The sequence below is a fragment of the Lynx rufus genome, unplaced genomic scaffold (assembly GCF_022079265.1).
Source record: "Lynx rufus isolate CCGP_SWC_20201006 ecotype Redwood Valley unplaced genomic scaffold, mLynRuf1.p SCAF_1, whole genome shotgun sequence".
Lineage (NCBI taxonomy): Eukaryota > Metazoa > Chordata > Mammalia > Carnivora > Felidae > Lynx > Lynx rufus.
Genome location: NW_025814823.1, coordinates 205,155,784 through 205,176,964, shown reverse-complemented (window position 1 = coordinate 205,176,964; position 21,181 = coordinate 205,155,784). Strand labels below are relative to the sequence as shown.

Below are 21,181 nucleotides of genomic sequence, written 5' to 3'. Positions count from 1 at the left end.
TTTTTAAATATTATAAAATTTGACCTTATATATGTAAGTCTCCATTCAATAGCAAGTACTAGAAATTCTACCCAGTTTACCGTTTCGCTCATTTGCTGGGCAAGAGGTACTTGTTGCCAGTATCTTTTTAACAACTGAAATCATTCCTTTTTTTTTTTGGAAGTTTATTCCCGTCCCTATTATACCACTGTCTCTCATCCTCTTAACCTCTGTGCTCCCCCCACACACTTGCAATTCACATTGCCCAAATTAAGGCTATATCGGAACAGTGAAAAAAATCTCATGTAACCAATTAGTCCAATACAGATATATCTTTTAATATGTTTCTACATTTTTTACTTCTCATTAAAATGTTATCTATCATAGAAAAAAAAAAAACCTGTTAACTGATACTTTTTCAGTAGAGATAAAGCCATCAAAAGGACTATATAAAGTATATGCCAGCTTAATTCTGCACTATTATTTAATTTATAACTCATACTCTGTCTTTATGATTTTGAACATCTTCATGCCCTGAGCCTTGCCTAGAGTAGAGGAATAAAATGGCAGAGGAATGATAAGGAGGCAGGGAGGAAAAGAAGAAAGGGGAAAGAGTGCATGGCACAGTAGAAGGAGACCTTACAGACAAGGCTGGAGACCTAGATTATATTTTCAGTTCAACTAATTAGTTGTCTGGTTTTGATCAGTCCCTTAACCACTCTGGGACCCAAGTATTTTGTTTATAAAATTGTGGCCCATTTAACAATTAGGTCCACTCAAACCCTAGCCCTCAATGATCTGTTTTGTTTGTTGCTTTCATGTCCATTTTGTTTGTTGCTGTTGGATTCCAATGATGACCCAAGTGAAAGTTTCCATACATAGAAACACCCGAAGAAATATCAACTAGACTGTAGGGTTTACTCATGTGACTCTAGACCCTCTGCCTGGCTTAAAATCTCACTTCCGTTACTTAGCACCTTGTGACTTGGGGTGAGTTACTTACCTTCCCTGTACCTCACTAGTCATGTCTTTAAAATGATGGTGATAAGAGTACTTGCATAATAGTGTCATGAGATTTTTCTCACAAACTGAATGAGAACATGCTTAACATGGTGTTTGGCCCATGGAAAGTGGTTATTAAATAACATAATATTATTATTCCATGTTAAATATCTATGTGTCCAGGCACTGTGCAGAGTGTTGCCACATAACGTCCTCATTTCTGCCTGTTGTGAATTAAAAATTTTGAAAATGCCCAAGTTCTAATCTAGGGAGGTGATACATGAAATACAACAAAGACATTTATTTTTATTATTTTGATTTTTTTTTTTGGTGAAGGAAATTTTGTACTTAGATGAGAAATTATTATCCTGAATGATGAAGAGCCAAAAAGCTAGAGGTAAAGTAGAGATAAGAATGGTAAAGGAGGCAACAGATATGGTAAAACATGCAATGAAAACATGAATGTCTTTACTAAAGTTCACAAATAGCAGCAATATGCCTGTAGATTCTTGGTGTATTGGTTTTAATATGGCTATTTGTGAAATGCCAGAGAAATGGTTGTTTACCTGCTTCCCTTAGAGTAGGCTGACTGAAAAATCACCAAATTTAGGTATTTAATTTCCAAAAAGAAAGTCTGTAACACAAACACACGGAATTAGCTCTTCTGCCTCAATGATGAATGAACGACTCTAGCCCCATTGTAAAAATAGTTTTGGAGCAAAGACATCAATTTGGCCTTTCTAATGTATTATGACTTACGGAAACTCAAAAAAAGTAGGCATTTCACTTAAGTCTCTGGAAAGATGAGCTGTCTCATTTATTTGACCTAAAGTTATAGGCATAACATTTCTTGGAAATGTTTTGCCAGTGAGCCTGCTAGGAAAGCCATTTAATTTTGACATATTAATAATTTTCACAATAATAGGTGATTTGCCACACATGGAGGATTAGTATTGGCAACTCACCACAACTCTTGACTGTTCTTTAGTTCCTTCACAAGTCACAGCCCCATAGATAAAGATAAAACTATTTTCTGGCACTTCGATTTTTAACAACTTTTTGAGCATTCCTTGGATAGAGGCCAAGAATTTGCAGTGACTTTGCCTTACTAGTGCCGTGTCAAATGGTGACTCCATCAGGCAGTATTAACTGATGAGGAATAATAATGGGAAGAATGGAAAGACCATACCGAGGATGTATTTGGTAACCACATTCTAGACCAGAACGTCTCTGAGGTTGTGTAACTGTTGCTCAAGTATTTTTCTAATGTGTTATTATTTGTTTTAGATTTTTGATATCATAAAACTTTTGGCTATTTAATTTTACCTCAAGATATTTGCTTGGATGAAGATTTAGGAGGCTGTTTATCCTTCCTGGTTTAGATTAGAACTGCACCTGCTCTCAGAGGAAGAGCTGCACCTTCCAGAGATTGCCATCCGATTCCAGGGTCCCAAGCCTCGCAAATATTGCTGTAATGGTTCCTGGTCTGAAATTCTCAGCCTACCCAGCATGCAGTGTGGCCCTCTAAGTCTCCTCTACTGTCTGTATAATGTTGAGATCCAGAGAGAACCTTCTACAAATCAAGCCTTGCTTCCAAATTGCTCTTCCAGAGGAGAAATTATATTTTTTATAGTTATTTCAGATAAAGCTGTTTCAAAGTCAAAATAAGTGTATAACATTATCTATGACTGTGCTCTCTTGGCATTTCTTTTCCTGTAACTCCTACCTTAGCCATCGCCCAGGCTCTGCTTCAAGTCCTACTTTACCCATGTAGGTTTCCCAGACTGCTCCAACTTTCAGACCACACCACTGACCTAGTTAGTGACTTATCAGGCAGCGTTTTTGGAAGTCCCTCCAGTAATGCTTTGTTAATTCTGGCTCATCTTTGCAGTTGTCTCACTGTGTGAGACAGTGAAGCTTCTCCAATGAAGCTGTAATCTACTCGAACATGGGGATTTGTCTTATACTATTTGCTTTCCATGACCCTTGCCTCATGTTGTTTATTCTTGTTTGATAACTGATTGGGCAGATAACTACCACCTGATAAATACATTTAAGAAATGAGTGAGCCAAGTATTTCTTGGTGGCATTTTCTACCAGGCATCATTATAGGAAGCTGTGTAATTTGGAGAGTATCATTCAAAAACATGTGTAAATTATTTCAGGTATTTGATTTTGACATTGTCTTGAAGACATAAAATTGCCTTAAAAACAGCTACTTGAAAGTGGACAAAAATGTAAATGAACGAATGAGTGAGTGACTGATGTACCTAAATGTCATGAAATGTGGAAATGACAAAAAAAAAAGAAAAAAGAAAAAAGAAAAAAAAAGAAATGTTAATCTAATATGTTTTCCTTGTCTAATTTCCACTGGGGGTGGGGAGCAGGGACAAACTGGTTCTTGATCCTTGGCATATTAAAGTTAGGGACATTCAGAGAAGGGGATATCTGGTTGGAAAATAAGCTGGCATTGCACAGTGTAAATGGTTAAGCCAAGTGTAAATTTTATAGGCCAAATAGAATTTTTGCAAGTCAAATGACTTTTGAAAACTACTTGTACCCTGGCTCAAAGGGCATTTTTCTTGCCCTCTGTAGTAAGCAGTCAGTAAGCTGTGTTTGGAACCCGGACCAAATGCTGGTCTTTCATTTCTCAAATTACAGTTTAGAGATCCCAGCTTGGAAGTCCCTCCATACACAATTTAGTAGAATTAGCAGCGTGAACAGAACCAGAGTGTAACTATGCCTTGTCCCATCTAGAAGAAAATTGGAATGGACTTTCCATTGAAAGTCTATCAATTACCTAATCCCAGATGTTCGGACACAGTTTTCATCCAAGGGTTGCAGAACAGAAGGAAGCGCCTTTCAAAAGCTTAATTTTCATTACCCATTTGGAAGATTTTGGGGGGGTCCCTAAGAAATGCAAAGATTATGCCTAGTGTTTGAGAAGTAGAAAAGAAAAAACAGGAGGAAAAACACTTAAAGAAGTGCTTCTAAAACTTTCATGTGCATATGAATCACCTGGGAAACTTGTTAAAATGCAGATTCTTATTTTGAAGGCTGGGGTGGGGCCGTTGTTTCTGCCCTTCTCACAAGCCCCCACCCATGTGATGCTGACGCTGCTGGTCCAAAGAGCACAGAACCCAGAGTATCAAGCTCTCGAAGACATAGAGAACAGTTTTGCATGAACACAAATTGCTACTCTAGTCTAGGTTACAATTCCAAGGAATTAATGACTCAAAATTGCTGCCTTTCAACACTTCTGAGTCATTTTGTAAGAATGAAAGGTTAACACTGGCCACTTAACATTTCAAATGTGACAGGAGCATTTATTGATGCATTAATTTGTGTTTTGTTCCAGCTCCCATTCCGAAAGACAGCCAAGTCTTCACATTCTCTTGGCTCCCGGGGATTTGCAGGTCTAGAACAGGACTTTTCTTCCTAGGTTTGTTTATAAATACTGGGGAGAGAGGTGAGCATCTTTGGAGTTAAGGAGAGTTGGGACCTGAAGGGAAGAAAGAGAAAGACAATGGATTTTGTTTTTGTAAATATTTATCTCTGAATAAGATTGCCAAAGACCTTTCTCAACTCAGGAGAGGGAATTGAATTGAATATCCCACCAACTTGGTAAGAGTTGGGGATGTCAGAGTCACGCTCAAATCAGTTTTAGAGAAGTATAATAATGTGGCATTCTTCACATGCTGATGACTTTGCAGAAAATTCATACCTGCTTCACACGAACTCTATACCTGGCCAGTTTACTAGACTGTGTCTCAAAGATTTTTTAACCTCCACAGCAAAAAATGCTACAGTGAAAATAAGGATATTTTGGGGCACATACACTGATGTGCTGCTGTTAACTGAGAGAGAAGTAGAAGAGGCATAAATAACCCACCATATAGACTTGAACCTTTGTTAGAAATATGCATTCAGTACATAATGCTGGACATTTACTTAGGTTAATACGTTGCATATTCTCCAGAAACCATTTTTTTAATATTTATTGATTTTTGAGAGGGAGAGAAAGAGAGAGAGGGAGAGTGAACAGGGGAGGAACAGAGAGATAGGGAGACACAATCAGAAGTAGGCTCCAGGCTCTGAGCTATCAACACAGAGCCTGACACGGGGCACGAACTCACAAGCCGCAAGATCATGACCTGAGCTGAAGTTGGACACTTAACCAACTGAGCCACCCAGGCGCCCCACTCCAGAAACCATTTTTATATACAACTTATGGCTGTGTTGGTTAAATACTGAGTTAGATAACTAAAGGATGTTTAAGATTTTAGTTATTTTCCAAATTCATTCTCTAGCTTCATCATCACAGTCTCATTTCTCTGCTCATTAAAGAAATTAGATTATTTTCAAGAAGTCACAAGACAGATATTGTCTTGAGCGTTTTTAACCAGGTTGGTATTGTTGACAGGGTAGCCATAGAATATAACCTTCATGAGGGCAGGGATATTTCAGTCATACTAGTCACATGCTAGGTAGAGTAAGTTACCAGGCATCATGGGTCGATTTAATGAATGAGTAGAAACAGTGCTTTATTCTGTTGTTACGAGTACCTCATAAATTTTCAAGTATTTGTACAGATAACCTCTGAAATATTATGATTTGAATCAGGTATTTCGTTTTATTTTTTAATTTTTAGGCTTTTCCCACAGCCTTCTGCAGAGAGGAAGCAAATAAATGTATTTAGAGGGCCGACCTGGGCCTTCTACTCCCTCTTCTGCCAGAGAAGCCCTATCTTAAAATGAACAGATGGAGTCTTTAATATCAGAATGAGATTATTCCATTAAGTGGAACTGTTGAAATTTTCTAGAACCTTCCCAACATGGCATTGCAGGAGCCCCAACTCAAGAGAAAGGGGGAATTTGACATAGCCTACACTGCAGGGAGGTGGGGAACATTTGATAGAAATTTATAACATTTTACTTTTATTTCTCAACAAGAAATGAACATTTTTATTAATTTTTGGACACTGCTGGGTTTGATGTTTTAGCAAGCACAAATTTAGGATCACTTATATGTTTTAGCACTTAATGGTCATGAGGGTGAGAGGGGTACTGAAGAGGAAGTCATCATCCACTGAAGGAGGCAAGCTAGGGGGATGGCTCTTAGGAGACTTGGCAGGAGATATGGAAAAGGAAACTTTCACATAGAAGTTAAGTCATGTGGAAAGCCTTATTTTGTCAAGGTCTTCTGAACAAGTAGGAACAACAGAGAATAATGGATATGACCTTAGTACTTCCAGAGGTTATTCCTGGGCCACTGTAAGAGTCCCTTAGATTCCTCAATTCCTCAGGCATGCAGCTGAAGAGTGCCACTTCCTAAAACAGCCCTTTTGTCCCACCATACTCTAGGTCAAGAATCTTTGTGGCTTCCCCGTTGCCAGATGCTTCAAGTCTGTGTTTTGAGGCCATCTGGCTCCATACTGAATATCCAGCTTTTCCTCCTTCTCCTCCCAGACACACCCCCTCTCATCATGGCCGTACCTGTCCCTAGCAATGCAGCTACAAGCCAGTCTTGCCCTTTTATCATTTCCCTGAGGCATGTTATTTCCCTCATTTGGCCATCTATCTGCATCCTCCATTCTCCAAGCTTTCACAATCAATTTTAGTCCCATTACTTACACTAAAAATTATCAAGTTTCTCCTGATTGTGCTGCTCTCCTACTTCTCAAACTCCTTGTTCATCAATGACTTCTAAACATTTTAGGCCTTAGGAACCTCTGGTAGCATCTGCTCTGTTAGTTTTGCTCCCCGACTAGATTGTAATTTCTAAGCCCAGGAATCATGTCTTCAACACTTTTCCTGAGCCCACAGAACCTAGCAAAGAGCGAGGCATTTAGGCAATGCCTTGACTGAAATGATTATATGTAATCAGTTTGTCATCCCAATATTTGTGATCATCAAGAAATGGGTGTAGAGAAGACATTTTCAGAAATATGGACATACCATTCATTTACCTTCATGCGTGCCACTGGTCATGAATATACATGGGTATTGTGGTTAAGCTGAAGAAACAGGAAGTTACCTACTAAAACCACACTACAGAAGTAGAAATTTGAAAAAAAAATACACTTACTTGGTTTTAATTAAAGGAAATTATGTGGCTATAAATTGGCGTATTTCTAAAATATACTGATTTGTGCCAGTCTATGGTAGGAAGATGTCCAAGGAGGGAAAACAATGTAAATTATTTCCTAGAAGCTTTGGATAGATTCTATTTATTGGAAATAAGTATTCCAAATAGTCCACATTCCAATGTGACTTCAAGAACTTTTTTGGAAGTCTCTGTGTCCTCTAACACTGTTATGCTACTCATTTATAGCATACACTTGGGTCACATTTTCCTGTTTGGAGAGATCATCCTAATGATAGTAACTGTATACAAATAGTTTGCATTCCATGTTCCTCCTCAGCAATCTTTTCAAGAAAAATTACTGATGGAGAACTTCAGTGGCCAGTTCAAGGGGAAGGATGAAATGTCAACAGTTGTTGGAATAAAGCCAATTATGAGAGGTTTTAGAAAGGAGGGGTGTATTGCAAGGAGTTGGAGATTTTGCCTAGGAAGGGAAAGATGGAAACGTTCAGCAGGAAAAGATAAAGAGAAAAAAGTTAAGAAGATAGAAGAGAGAACACAGGCTAATGATCATAAGGACACTGTCTTGTCTGAGGCATCTGTTTGCATTCACAAGTTGTGAGACAGGAGTTGGAGGAGTAGAGCAGAGCCTTCTAAAGAAATGCTTTATTTTTTAAAATATCTTTTAAGCTTATTTATTTATTTTGAGAGAGTACACATGCCCGTGGGACAGGGGCAGAGAGAGGGGGTGACAGAGAATCCCAAGCAGGCTCCTCACTGACAGCACAGAGCCTGACACAGGGCTCGAACCCATGAACCATGAGATCCTGACCTGAGCTTAAAAGTTAGATGCTTAACCAACTGAGCCACCCAGGCACCCCTGAAGAAATGCTTTAAATGCTGGACTGAAGAATTTGGACTTAGGGTGCCAGTTGAGTTCATAAGCAGGGACATAGCAGAATGCAAATGGTATTTTAGGAAGATTAATCCAGCAAGCATACAAAGAATGGACTGGAATCCTTGATCCAGACAGAGATAACACAAGACTTTGGAGTAAGGCATGAGTGAAGAAATGAGGCCTCATTAGGGAAGTGTTAAGAGGGAAGGAGAGGAAGGGAAGAGCCTAGGAAATCCATAAAGGAAAGAAAGAACCAACATCATGTTCTGACAACTAGCAGGAAAAGGAGGAGTTGTAGACAAGTCCAAAATTTTAAGCCTAAGAGTCTAAGAAAACAGTGATGATGCCATTGCTGGAGATGGGGAAAAGATAGTAGCTACTCTTTAGATGACCAACTATTTGCATTCAAAGCTTCTTCCTGCTTTACAGCCCTTTATGCCCAGCTAAGCAAATTAGCAACCACTTATCTGTTGCTGATTTTAAGGAATTGTCATCAAGTTTCCAGGAAAATACTTACAGGTGCATCTGTAGAACACATAGCCTACAACTTTTAAATTTGTTGCAGGGGCGCCTGGGTGGCGCAGTCGGTTAAGCGTCCGACTTCAGCCAGGTCACGATCTCGCGGTCTGTGAGTTCGAGCTCCGCGTCAGGCTCTGGGCTGATGGCTCAGAGCCTGGAGCCTGTTTCCGATTCTGTGTCTCCTTCTCTCTCTGCCCCTCCCCCGTTCATGCTCTGTCTCTCTCTGTCCCAAAAATAAATAAACGTTAAAAAAAAAAAAATTTAAATTTGTTGCAGATAAGGTAACAAACAGGAAGTAGGTAAAGTTCCAACTATTACAGGGCCAAGGGCTTCATTCATGTATTTATCCATTCAGCAAATATTTATAGAATGCTTATTTTGTGCCAGGAAAGTAGATTCTTGCTTTTTCAGGCCTTATATTCTCATGGGGAAAAAAATAGGAAAACAATCAAGAATACAACTAAATGAATAAAATAACACAAAGATAAATAAGGGCTCTGAAGAAAATAAAACATTGTGTTGTCCCACAAGTGACTGCAGATACCTCTTTCAAATTATTTGATCAGAGGAAGCATCCCTGGGAAGATACCATTTGAGCTGAGGCCTCAATCACGCACAGGTCATTTAGGTGCAAGGAACAGCAAGAACTGGGACTGAATTAGTTGAGCAAGTTTCAGAGCTGGAGTATAATGATAAGAAGACATTGGTATAAGAAGTAAAAGTGGAAAGCAGGAGCTTCTCTTGGAATTTATTAGGATCAGGAGCAGGTGACAGGAAGCATAATTCAAACGGATTTAAAGAACAAGAAAACTCATACATATAACTAGAAAACCAGAGGTAGATTGACTAAATCCAGTGACTCCAAATTTCTTTTCCAAGAGTTTTGTCTTTGCTGTCTTCGGTGTATCAACTTCATCTTTGGGCTTGGGTTGAAGTAGATAAAGCAAGGAGATTATGGCATACTGTAACATTTTTTCCCTTAAATTTTCTTTAATCCCCTCAGTAAGATTCCCTTTGGGCCACATCCTCTTTCTTGACTTCTGAAGCATCTGGGAGTGACCCTCCACCCTCTTACACCTGCTTAGAGTGCAGGGGTTGGGTCAGCTTCCCTTGAGGTACATGAGCTGCTTGGGGAGGAAGGGCTCCTGAATAAAATTAAGACTCTGTTAGGAAAGAAGAAGGAGAAAGGCAGTCTGGAAAGGCAACCAGCCATATTTACTACGTAAGGGATCTTAGTGGCCATTATAAAGAGTTTGGACTTACTCTGTATACACACCAAGCCATTGAAGAATTTTAGACAGTGAAGTAGCATGATCTGATTTATGGTTTTAAAAGGTCACCCTGTGGGAGCGTGGCTCCGTCGATTGAGTGTCCAGCTCTTGATTTTTGCTCAGGTCATGATTCTGGGGTCCTGAGATTGAGCCTTGCATCAGGCCAGGAGCCCACTTAAGATTCTCTCCCTCTCCCCGGCTCGCTCTCTCTCTCTCTCTGTCTAAAAAAATAAAAATAATAAATAAATAAATAAATAAATGGTCACTCTGTGAAATGTTTTAGTGGTTAATTGAAAGGTAACAGAGGGGAGGTGGGAAGACTGGGTGGGAAGCTGATAGTCCAGGAAAGAGATGTTGGGAGCTTGAACTATAAAAAATAGCAAAGGAGATGGAGAGAATTGAATTGAGATGGAATTGACATAACTTGTTGATGGGTTGAACTGGGGGGTAGGAGTTAGGGAAAATGAAGAAACAAAAATGGCTTCCAGGTTTTTGGCTTAAGTACCAGGTTAGATGGTAAAATAGTTTACAGAGATAATGGTAAGTTGAGAAGGATCAGGTTTTGTTAGGAATTATCAAGAGTTCTGTGTTTTGATTGAGAATATTGAATATTGACTATCTAGTGAAGGTGCCAAAAGAGGCCGAGTAGAGTCTGGAGTTCAGTGGAGAGGCTCAGGCTGAAGATAGAAACCATTACGGAACCATCAGTATATAGATGATGTTTAAAACCGTGAGACTTGATGAGATATGCCTTGAGGGGTGGTGGGAGGGGGAAGGCTCTGGAAGCAGAGTCTGCAACACAGTAAGGAGAAAGAGAAGCCAAGAAAGGGGACCAAGAAAGAGCAGCCAGTGAAATAAAAAGGAAAACAAGCAAATTTGGCATCATGAAACTAGGCAAAAGAACATGTCTTTAAAAGGCAATGGTACCACTAAATCAAATGCATCTGAAAAGTTGAGAAATCTAAGAACTAAGAAGAGAGCTTTGGGTTTGATAAGAACAGGTTTAGTGGAAGGAAAGGGTCAGAAGTATAGCTGAAGTGGATTCAAAAGAGAAGAAACTACAAGTGGAATCAGTCATTCAGGCAGGGCTTAAAAGATGCAGGAATAAAAGAAGATTCTGGGATGACAACTCCTAAGAACCCAAAACTAGAGTATAATTTCCAGAGGAGTTTTTTTTTTATGTTATTCTTTTTTTTTTTCTTTTTTTAAGTTTATTTATTTTGAGAGGTGGGGGGGTGGAAGGGCAGAGAGAGAGGGAGAGAGAGAATCCCAAGCAGGTTCTGCCAGCACAGAGCCTAATGCGGGGCTCGAGCTCACAAACCATGAGCTATGACCTGAGCCAAAATCAAGAGTCGGAACGCCTCACCATCTGAGCCACCCAGGCGGGTGCCCCTGATGGTATTCTTTGGAAAGAGAAATGTCCTGTTGGGGTCTTCATTTGAAATGAGGTTGGTGGCCCCACCATTTCTAGCTTCTATAGATTCCTTTTCCCTACATAGTCCTTCTATTAAAAGGAAATTAGGCAATTGAGATTTTGCAATTTAGGGCAGGGGGCTGATAAGATTCCTTTGGGATCTCAGTTGCTCTTCCACTTGCACCAGCTCCTGCTAGGACATTCATTAAATATAAATGTAAATTAAATGTAAATGTAAACTAAATATAGATGTGAATTAAATAATATAAATATATGTATACTTGTTGCATTTGCTACAGATCCTAAACTTGAACTCTATAAGGTCCCTGATTTTCCTTTGCCCCGTCTACCCAAAGGTGTCCCTTTCAGTCCCTTTAACTTACATCCACCAGAAAGTAGAGCAGGGCAGAAGTTGTGTGGGGCTCCTGTCCTTCTCCCTCCCCCTCACCTCCTGGCCACAGCACAATAAAAACTCTGTTCAGAATTTGGCTAGCTGCTTCTTTTCCCACATTCGATCAGGGAACACTTAAAGCCATACAGTGTCCCTGTCCCGCCAGAAAACCTATGGGCAGGGTGCCCCTTCAGGCCGCCACAAAGACTCACTGTGCAAAGTGTCTATGGCCAGAGCAGGGGCCACATGTGGACTATCAATAAGGCTTTTGATTTTTCCTTATGTCATGTCATCATCACATTAAACATAATTCGAGCAAGGAAACAAAACTTAGATTCTACACTGTAAGACTTTGCCTGCCCTAGAGCTACAAAGAAATGTACCTACTTTTCAGTTTCAGCATGTTCCTTCCAGAAAAATGTCATAAGTTTTTTTTTTACACCCAGTATAATTTTCCCCTTTAAGTGGATGTTATGTGACTTGATTGACTGTTTTGACTCTGCTTGTAAATTGTCCATTTTGGAAACTCTAACTGAAGTTAGATTTAGAAGTGAGCTTCGGCACCCATAAAGGTTGCTTCTCACTGGAGCCAAGAACTACAGAAGGCATGAGGAAAAGGACAAAGTGCAAAAAAACAAGCGTCAGGTACCTTGCTGCCAAGGTACGTGTCTGTGATGGATTGTCACCTTACCCGTCTCCATTCACTGTTGGGTAGAGCTTCCATTTTCCACTGCGAAATAATTCTTGGAGCTGGTCCCGTGTTAGCCACAGAGCAGAGCTCCAACAATTTCTTTCCAAAGCTGGCCTTCAGAAAATGAATTTAAACCTTTTGAATCAGGTATCTGAGCGAAGCTGTGTCAAAGTTTTCTGTTGTTGTTATTGTTGTTGTTGTTTTTATTGTATCTAAATGCGACAAATAGATCTATAGGATGTACGTGACCTACCACCAAGACGCTCTGTTAATGAACATACCTATAATCAGACAGGTACACATCAAAAGAGGGGTTGTTAGAATAAAAAGTCAGAGAGGCATCATATTACAGATATTTACTGAGGGCCTGTGTATGCAGGGTTAGAAAGGATAACGTGTGGTTTCTACTTTCAAAGGACTTGCAATCTAATTGAGGGGGCAAGAATGGAAACACATGCAAACTAAATAGTGCAACATACAGTATAGGGCACAAGTAACTATCAGATAAGTAGCAAAAATAATAAATGTCATTAATTGAGAGTTAATTGTAATAAATACGTACTAGTATATAAATAATTACTAATACTTACTATGTGCCAGACATTCTGTTAAGTAGTTTATGTACATTATTTCATTTCCTGAAGTACTATCCTCACTCTAAAAATGGGAATTACCTCTGATCTTCTCCCCATTCTGAAGAAAGAAAGAAGAATGAGACAAAGATCTAGAATCAGGAATATGCCAGATGGCAAGCAGATACATTGATCGGAGGCTAAAGACCCATTTAGGGGATAGAAAGAAATGAACCTTGAGGCCTGTGTTAGTGTGTTCACCACCATATCCCAATGCCTAGCATAATGCCTTGCACAAAACAGTTGCTCAATAAATATATCATGAACCAAAAACAAAACAAAACAAAACAGCCCTCTGGTTTGTGTCTATAACCCAGATCAAGTACAGTGAGATAAGAGTAATAAGTGAATTAGAGCCATATACCAAATAGTCTCAGAACCCAATGCCAATACCTCCCAGTCCCCCAATTACAGTAAGGGATTCAAGTGGGAAAGATACACCATAGTGGGACAGGTCTGACAGCAACAGCAGCTGCAACTCGCTGGGGTTCCTGTCACGGAAACTGACCTGGTGAGCAGTTCACAAGTCCTCACTCTGGCCTGCAAGACTGTACGATATCTGACTCTGGACACCTCTGCAACCTCAAATCCTTCTTCTCCCCCCTCTTCCCCTCCCTCTACTGCCACCGGGGCCTCCTTGCTATCCCTCAAACCAATCTCAGAGCCCAAATTCCTCCACCCTGCTTTTCAGGTCTGTAATAGCCACTCTCGCCACATCTGGCTACCCTGCCCTGCCCCCTGGCACTATCTGTTTATCTGTCTGCTGTCTTCCCCTACACACACTAGAACATGGGCCCAGAAAGGCAGAATTCCATCTGTTCTCTTCACCATTGTATCCTCAGCATCTAGGATCACACCTGGCATGCCATTAAGTACTCACACACAGCAATTTTTTTTTTCTTAATGTTTATTTATTTTTGAGAGAGAGGGAGTGGAGGAAGGGCAGAGAGAGAGAGAGACACACACAGAATCTGAAGCAGGGTCCAGGCTCTGAGCTGCCAGCACAGAGCCCGACGCGGGGCTCGAACTCATGAACCGCGAGATCATGACCTGAGCCGAAGTCAGACGTTTAACCAACTGAGCCACCCAGGCCCCCCTCACACACAGCAATTCTGACTGGAGATAATGCTCCCTAGCTCTCAACTACCTACTTCCCAAAGGAACAAGATTCTGTTCAAGAACTGTTATGTGGAAATTGATGAGTAGAGCTTGGAAACAAGAGACAGAGTGGCAGGAGCCAGACCAACCTGTTTATAAAAAATGCCTTTGCCCAGAAAGGGGAAAATACACCTTAAAACCTCTGGCAAAGTACATGCTTTCTTAGGACACCTTTAGCATGCTGTGCTTCTGAAATGGCGCCTTGGCTAAACAAGATCCATAAATTTGCCAAAACAACCAATTCCCAGGACGTAAGAGTCACTGCTACCAGTCTCAGCCTCGTAAACGGACACGGGGAACCGTATGCCATGATATCAAAAGACTGGCTCACTGCTGTAAGCAAAGCCAGGCAAGTGAACCACCCAGGTGACAGGAAGGGAAGTGAGAAAATTAAACAATCTTATTTTCATTATTTCTTTCCCTCACTGAACACTATTAAGGAGCTAGACACCATGAAAATGGGTTAAAATATGCTGACTTTGCCTCCGGTTTGAGCATTCATGGTTCCTGGAGGGCATTTATCATAGGACCGAATAACGTGTTTGAGAGTCTTCTTTTGTGCAAATTCAGACTCCAGAGGCCACAGGATGTCTGATAAATTCAAAGTAATAATATAAGTAAGGTCGTGAGGCCTCCCAACTTTCCTTGTTGGAAGAGTTCGTGGTGAAGTATTCCGTAATCTCATGAATATGTATGGGGCACTCACTATGTTTAACAAACTATGCTAATGGGATGGTGAACCCAAAGGAGAATGAGACATGGTTCTTGCCTTCAAGCTTCAAAGAATTTCTCACTCATTGGGCACATCAGATAACTAAGATGGTAACAGGAAATAATAAGTGCCCCAGTCCAGGTATTTTTTTAAGTGTAAAAACACAAAGGATGGAGGGATGGAGTCCAAGTGGGAGAAAATAAGACACTTCATGGAAGAGAATACACTCAAACTGCTCTTGAAAGGTGGACAGAATTTCCATAGGATTAGATGGCAGAGGGCCTTGATGTGTAGCATTTGCCGACTTTTATTGTGTAAATATTCCCAGTTTGGCTGATCTCAAGCCGATGACGTGATGCCACTGAATACAAAGTTGGGAAGAAGAGCCAGCCCCAGCACACCATCTATGAGTCACCATCTGAGCTTTGGACCTTATTAAATCAGTCTGACCCTCCTGCTTTAATGAGTGGATTCACAGGTCTTAAAAACCTCTAAAACAACATTATAAGGGAAGAGACACTTCTGCCCTTCTCCCTCCGCTTCAGTCTGACCTTTTAATACTCTTTGTCTGTCCTTCTGTTCTCAGCCCTATGTCCCCGACTGGCCTACCTAGTATTGATCTTGGCCAAGTGCCAACCTGTGATTCTGGTTGCTCTTCTTAGCGTTGTCTATGAATGCTCGGGCCGGCTATCGCACGGCACAGGGACTGGCTTCCTGCCCATTGCCGGTGTTGACACCCCTGCTGTCTCCATAATGAAAAGCAGCTCTAGGAGCGGCTGGCTAGCTGGGCAGGGTGTTTAACTGTTCTTGTAGCAGTTGGAAGGGAAAGCCAGAGAAATTGCTGGGAAGCTTTGCTGAAGGAAGATGCAAGCCAGCTGAGACCGGGAATTCATATTAATTGCTCCTTTTAGTTCTCCTTAAAAACAACAACCACGACAACAAAAGCCGCACCGCCAATGTGTTCTCCTTCAGCCACTGCACCTTTAACTGGTTTTATCACCCAAAGGGTTACATTTGAAATGCCAGGCCCCAGTATCTGTCTTTAATTGCAAGCAGATGTCCTCAGTACGTGCATAAGCTTGTGTCAGGAGGATGTTTTTTTTAAAAAAAATTCACCAAGGAGACCGCTGCCAGACAGGAAAGGAATATGTGAAACTTAAAGTTATTATTAGGAAACTTCCCCCATTGGGCCCACTAAGCAAGGGGCTGGCCTGTGAGAAAAGGAGGTCTCTAAGATCTCTCGCTGCACATGGATTCTTACCTTGAGGCCCAGCTACTCTCAAAATACATTTAAAGCAAAATATGGCCACTGCGGATTTATTTCAGCATGCGCTTTTCCTGATGATAGTTTCTCTTCCAAATTGTTATATATTGTTTCATAAAGAAACTTTTTTAGCATTAAAAAGTGCTTGAAACCATCTGCATCATTTCATGGTTCTTTTTGCTTGTTTCGATTATCTCACGTGATGTGCTCTGTGATTTACTGTTCCAGTATAAAAGAAACACACTCCCTCATTGAGCTCTGGGGAGGTAATATTGTCTGTTCCAAAGGTCCAAAGATTTCCTGTTCAGATTACACAGGCTTCTTTAGAGCTGCCAAGAGTCATAATATGTACGAGATAATATGCTTTAATTCAGGAGAAACTATGGATGGGGATTCAGTTAATCCAGTGAGCCACAAAGGAAAGGAAGTTCCAGCTTAGAAGTATCCCTGCAGTCAGGCCCAGGATTTGCTGTGCCCAAGGGTAGCCATGGCCAAGAAGACAGTGCAGTTCCAGGACCTGCTGTGTAACATCACTGTCATGCGTCTTACCTGGTCTCTCATGAATCGACCCCTGAAGGGTATTTCTGCTCAAAGCCCCAGCAACCTGGCGCCATCAATATATCTTGACAGAATGTCTGCAGTATTCAGACAAATCATCCTGTGCTCTATAGCACAAGTATGCCCTCATGAGCATCACCTGTGTGTGGGAAGTCCTCACAGTAGAGCCCCAAAGAGGACACAGGGACTCCAACCAGAGCAAATACACCTTGTCATAACAGTCACCTGGCTGGGGAATGGGGCATAGAAGATAAACTAATAGATTCTGGGGACCTTGCCAATACACAGATTGACCAGGGCCCTGGAAATTCAGATTCTATAGATCTGAGACAGGACCTTGAAATCCGTATGTTTAACAAATGTCGCAGTGGATCTTGATGGTCAGGCAAGTTTGGGAAACAGTGGAGAGGGGGTGGATTCGGAATCTGGCTCCAGTTCAAATTCGGATTCTACCATGTAATTGCTGGGTAGCCTAAGACAAGTTAGCTAGTTGGTTTGGGCCTCTGACCCCCCCCCATCCATAAAACATAACTAATAATACTTCAGAGGGTTGTTGTGAAGGTAAAATGGGAAAATCTATAAAATGTGCTTAGCGTAGTGCCTGGTGCATTTTTAAGCACATAAGCAATGTGAGACATAAGCACCTCACATTTTTTAACATTGCCATCAGCCAGCGCCTTCAGACAGCAGGATAGTTTGGGGTGTGGCATCAGTGTGACCAGATACCGAGCTTGACCTTGAACCTGCAAGGGCAGGTTGAAGGGAGATAAGGACTTTAAACTAAATACTTTTTAGTGAGTTTGATCACAGTTTGACAGAAAAGAAGGGCAGAAAGGCAACAGGTGGGTCTGGAAAGAGCTGTAGCCATTGAAACCCAAGGAGAGAAGATTTCTGCTATACGGTCAAGGATAAACAGACCTCAGAAAGACAGGCAGTAGTCAATCAAATGTGAGGTTTCCAAGGAGAGACACAATTTGCTGAGAATAAATTATTTTTGTTTGATTCCCTTTTAGCCTCAAAGCCAAAGTATAGAGCATTTATAAGTCATCATCATTTGCCTCATTTATGTAGCAGGCATCATGATTCTAAAAAGTGTCATGCCCTGTTGTCCTAACAGAGGTTACAAAGATGAAATACCCACCCCAGGAAGCTGGCTGCGTGTCAAAGGGCACAGGCAAATGAACAGTGACAGCAAGGGGGGTAAAAGCAGTATCCAGGACTGTCGGATGGAGAACAACTAACCTTCCTGAAGGAGAAAGCAAAACCTCTCAGAAGGTTTTTTTCCCAATTGTATTGAGACAAAATTGACATAAATCATTGTGTAAGTTTAAGGTGTACAATGTAATAACTTGACAGATGTAGGTATTGCAAAATAATTATCACAGTCAGAGGCAGTCTTGAGATAAAGATTTCATGACAGTTACATCATCGTTATCATAATCCTAAACTCATAAGGATAACAACTGCTAACATTAATCAATGCTTAATTTATGGCAGATTCCATGTGAGGCCCTTTACGTTACCTCTCGTCATGTGTAAAATGACTGCCACATGCATTACTTTTGTTTATTGACTTGTGTTTGCACGGTCTATTCGGAGCTGGGTCCAAATGCCATTGCTGCACAACTGGTAAATTACGATACTCCCCAGAACATTGATTCTTCCCCTCTAGCTCCCTTCCTGGTACAGTAGAGATTTCACTAACTTACAAAAACTAGAATTGACTGCATTTAGTCCCAGCCTGAGTCTTTGACCAAAATCACCTCCCCAGAGTCCCACTGTCTACATTCAGCCTGCACAGGAGGATGTAAATAGTGGAGGGTCTCACTGGGCTTAGGGCAACATCCTGTCCTCCTAAATCCAAAGCCCTAAGCTCACACAGCCTCGTGAAAAACACTGTCACATTCTTCATGAGAAAAGATGGGCCCTTGCTTTCAGGGTAATGGCTAGCAATAATAACTGAAAAATAATAATAGCTATAATAAGAATATCTAACATTTACTAAGCACTTATATTGTATATTTAGTATATTGCGTGTACTAACTGATTTAAACCTTGCATGTATAGATACTTGTCACTGTCCCCATTTTATAGATGGAGAAACCAGGGGCAGATATATGCCATAGTTAAAAGTTGAGTACAAGGTTGCACATAAGTAGGAAAGATCTGATTGCAGCTAGTTCTAGTCTTGGGGTCCTGTTCTTGGGCAGGTCCACCCTGAGGAGCTCTACTCAGGATACTGCAAAGCAGGAATTCTCCAACATTTGCAGGATCAAAATTAAGTTGTTTGGAATGACCATCCCCCATGCACCCTGACATCCCCCCCAACTCAACACACCCCAGCTCAGCTTTGCTCCACCCACTCCCAACAGAGAGATTGAGGCTCTTTACCTACCCAGCCTGTGTCTCACTTTTGTGCAGTGGTTCTCCTGGCCCCAGCTGCCTTTCCCTTTCTCTCCATTGCCTGTTCATCCCAAGGTCGGCACCCATCTCAAAGAGTCCCTTCCCCAGGAAGCTTGTCCAGACTTGCTAAGGGCCATCCCACTGCTCCTTTACAGATTCCTACCCAGAAGACTGTGGGCTCGCTGAGGCCAGGGGCTGCAGCTGACCATTTTGTAACAGCAGCATTTAAAAGCTCCTATGTAAATATGTCAGAGTGTTCATTATCTGCTTATTGTCGCATGCGTTCGTTTTTCCCTCACTGCTCAGCACTTATAGACATTAAGGACAGCTTTGACACTAATTAAAATTAGCAACTTAGCATGACACCTCTGTTTGCTAAGAAGACAGTTTTATTCATTGTGTTTTGCTTTTGTAACCAGCAGCCTTTTGGGCCTGGTGCAAATCTGTGGCCTTTCCTTGAGGACGCCATTTGTTCCTTTTATGTCTTGACTCATCACATATTGTGGAGAGTGTTAGCTGAGGAGCACATTTGCTTTATGAAAATGTTACCAAATGCTGATACCATAAAGAGGAAAGCACCAGATGTCTGTCTGCAAAGAAAGCAAAATCCTCGTTTGTGACGAGTCAGGGGTAGCCAGGGCTCCCCAGGCATTTCCGGGCCTGGGGTTTGGCTCTGCATGCTCCCTTGGGGCCTCATAATTGACCCCCACATTCCATCTCAGTCATCATTCTGGAGAAATTTGTCAGCTTTACTGCTGATCTGTGCCTGGAAACTGGTGTCCATTAGTGTTCCCAGTTTTAAGCTGAGACACATTTGCTGGATAATTTTGACCAAAATAACACGTAGGATTGTATGCTGTCCTGTGATTGATTTAATTTTACTCTTTCTCTGAGCTGTCACGAGTTTCTTAAGGTGCATACAGTTGTCAGTGGAACAGGTCATTTACAGTCAGAAATTATGTAAACTTACCAACTGAAATAATGTTTTAATGCCCAACTTAAGGCAAGGGGTCATAAAACAAAGCATTCTCTGATGTGTGGTAAGGAATTGGAGGGGAGCATGTTCTAGATAATGGTAATAATAAAGACTGAGGATATCAAGGCCTCTGGTCAAGTAGACTTAAGGGTATTTTCATAAAATGCAATTTTCCTTCTGGTCACGTTAAAATCAATGTGTAATACGTTATCTATTCTGGGCAAATGTGTATTCTCTTTGCTTTCTGTCATAATTCTTTATTGCATTTGGCAGCAAATGAGCTTCTAATATTAACATTTAGAGAGAGAATAAAAAGAACTCATAGTTCAGAAGTCATAGTTGCACAGAATTTAAAATACTAACTCACCAAAACCCCCAAAGCCTAACTTCACTTGGAAAAATGCTCTCACTGATATGCCCAGAATGAAAAAAATCTTACAAAGGTTAGAATCCTGCAGGGTTTAGTGAGAGGATCCTGACTTCATCTGCTGGGTTCTATATTATGAACACCACACCCGACAGCTGCTTCCTCCTGGTAACTCAGTGGGAGCAGTTCGTGAAAAAGCACATTGAAGAGTGGACCGGGGCTGGTGGGCAGGACCTGCCTGACTCTGAAATTCAGGGAGACAGGAGTGAGTCGGCTCGCTGCCCAATGCATCTTTGTTTTGCTCCTTGCCCTTTGTTCATAATCAGAGAGAGATTTCTTAGCATTGTTTCTGCAGACCTCTACGGAGGCCCCAAAAGCATCAGCAGCTTCCCGCTTCCACATGATTCCCAGAGTTTATTGTGAGCCCGGACCACGTTGCCCCTCTACGGAGGTGCAGAATCCTAGAGAAATCCCCTTGTCCACCCAGATAACAGTTGCGTAGTAGCAACAGTTGTAGCAAAACAACCTGGTTCAGAGGTTCAAAGACAACTGCATCGATCATTTTCCATTTTTCCTGTTTTTAATGCAACCTAATAGTGGTACCCATAGAATTATAGCCACTTTTAGAATAGATGACTCATTGCATGCCACACGTCACAAATCCTGTGTCCCTCCTGTGCAACTTTTCAGTTCCCTTCATCCCTTCCCCACCCCCAAGATTGCTCACATGTTTATTTCCAAGAATAAACTTGTTTGACTGAACTGTTTTTAATATTGTTGTGAAACGAGAATTTATGTCCCTCTGCATTTTCACAAGCAAGGCTCAAGCTTGGACTCAGATGTTATAGGAAGGCAATTTTCC

General features: G+C 41.2%; 1 protein-coding gene across 1 annotated transcript in view; it reads left to right on the top strand.

Moving 5' to 3' along the window:
* The window catches only part of GHR (growth hormone receptor), a 143,774-nt gene that overhangs the window by 46,935 nt on the left and 75,658 nt on the right, over positions 1–21,181 (top strand). The gene's annotated exons all lie outside the window — the stretch shown is intronic.